The 2,400-nt window shown below is 37.7% G+C and overlaps 1 non-coding gene across 1 annotated transcript; it reads right to left on the reverse strand.

The window, feature by feature from the left end:
• Nucleotides 1-362: 362 nt before the first annotated feature.
• Nucleotides 363-469, reverse strand: LOC121228359 (small nucleolar RNA R71). The gene has a single exon (XR_005925935.1). It is a non-coding gene; the product is annotated as a small nucleolar RNA R71 (small nucleolar RNA).
• Nucleotides 470-2,400: the final 1,931 nt, after the last annotated feature.

Raw genomic sequence — 2,400 nt, forward strand, 5'->3', positions numbered from 1 at the left:
AGCTGTATGATTATGCTAAACCTACTTTAACTGGAGCTAAATCGAGTATAGTTAGACCTGCTATTGCTGCAAATAATTTTGAACTGAAACCTAACACGATTCAAATGATATAATAGTTTGTTCAGTTTGATGGTTTGCAGGACGAGGATCCAAACACTTTTTTAGCAAATTTTTTGGAATTCTGCGACACTTTTAAGATCAATGGCATTTCTAACGATGCCACTCACCTTCGGTTGTTCCCATTCTCATTAAGGAACAAAGCTAAACAGTGGTTAAACTCGTTACCAGGAGGGTCAATCACAACTTGGGAACAAATGACCAAAAAAGTTTTACTAAATTTTTTTTCACCTGCTAAAACGGCTAAACTAAGGAATGATATCTCTTCTTTTGTACAGATGGATCTAGAAACCCTGTATGATGCATGGGAGAGATACAAGGACCTATTAAGAAGATGCCCTCACCATGGGTTACCTCTATGGCTGCAGGTTCAGACTTTTTACAAGAATGTGAACCCCTCAACAAGACAACTCATTGACGCAGTTGCCGGTGGAACTTTAAACAACAAAACACCTGAAAAGGTTTATGAATTTATTGAAGAGATGTCACTGAATAACTATCAGTGGCAAGTTATGAGAACAAAACTGAGAAAAACAGCCGGTGTTTTCAACCTCGACGCGTTACTATGCTATTTAACTAGGTAGAACTATTAAATAATAAGATTGATGGTTTGTATGGTTCTACTCAGGTACATCCAGTGATGAGGTACGATTCAAATGGAGGAGGAGTACACACAGAATATCAATCCTTCAACCCTAGCACCGAGAGGGAACAAGTTCAATATATGGGTAATAATAATTCTAAACCTCAAAATAACCCATACAGTAACACTTATAATGCAGGTTGGAGGAACCATCCCAACTTCTCATGGGGTGGACAAGGAAATCAAAGGCCACAACATCCCCTAGGTTTTCAACAACCACCTTATCAGTAGGAAAAGAAGCCGAACCTTGAGAAGCTGCTAACGAAATTCATCTCGGTGTCAAAAAATCATTTTCAGAATACCGAAACAACACTTAAGAATCAACAAGCGTCGATTCAAAGGCTTGAAACTTAGATAGGCCAGCTTGCTAAATTGATTTCTGACCGACCACAAGGTAGTTTGCCGAGTAATACTGAAACTAAGCCAAGGAAGCAACTTAATGCGATTACTATTTGAGATGAGGAAGGGTTAGTTAAAATTAAACCGGACTCGAGGAAATGACTTGTGGTAAGTAAATGTAAGGATGAGGTGGACCACAGTGAACAAAAACCGGTAAGTAGAGAATATAAACCTCGTGTGCCATATCCAAGTACGACAAGGAAAGACCACACGGATGAACAATTTGGTAAATTTCTTAAATTATTAAAGAAATTACATATTAACTTACCATTTATTAAAGCTCTTTCGCAGATGCCAAATGCAGTTAAATTTTTAAGGTAGCTTTTAGAAAATAAACGGAAGTTGGATGAGGCATCGCATGTGGAGTTAAGTGCAATTTGCTTAGCCATTATACAGAATAAGCTACCCAACAAATTAAAAGATCTAGGGAGCTTTACTATTCATTGTTTAATTGGTAGCTTAGATATTAATAATGCATTGGCTGATTTAGGGGCGAGCATTAACGTCATGCCCTACAAAATGTTCAAGCAACTAGGTCTTGGGAAACCCAAACAAACTAGGATGAGCATTTAGCTAACAGATAAAACCATCAGATTTCTTATGGGTATCATTGAAGACGTACTTATCAAAATCGATAAATCTATATTCCCAATTGATTTTGTTGTTCTAGACATGGAAGAGGATAGTGACATACCTTTGATTTTAGGATGACCATTTTTAGCAACTGCTAGAACTATTATTGATGCTGGTACGGTGAACTTACACTTCGTGTGGGTGATGAAACAATCTCTTCAAGCTCGTAATCCGAGTAACACAGCAAATATTGAGGGTGGTTGTATAAATCATGCTACTAATACTGATCATTTGGTGCAACCTTCTTTGCAGGAAACACGTTCGAAGAGCATACATGAGCCATGTTCAAGTAACAACAAAGGACCCATCTATAAAGAACAAAGGCTACAGATCGAGGAACTAGATGAATGGCGGACACAAAAATTGAGAACACACGATAAGCCAAAACCACTCCATGACGGACTCAATGTTTCATCAAATCAACTTAAGGTTGAAGACAAAGTACTATTAGATGCAGCAGACCCTCGTATTACCACTTCTGAACCTAATGGAGCAATCCCTTTTACGGTACTTAACATTTTCCCATACGGTACAGTCAAGGTAATTTATTCCAAATTTGACACTTTTAAGGTAAATAGTTCCCATCTAAAACCTTATTTTGATAAGAT

This window comes from Gossypium hirsutum, chromosome A04 (assembly GCF_007990345.1).
Source record: "Gossypium hirsutum isolate 1008001.06 chromosome A04, Gossypium_hirsutum_v2.1, whole genome shotgun sequence".
NCBI lineage: Eukaryota > Viridiplantae > Streptophyta > Magnoliopsida > Malvales > Malvaceae > Gossypium > Gossypium hirsutum.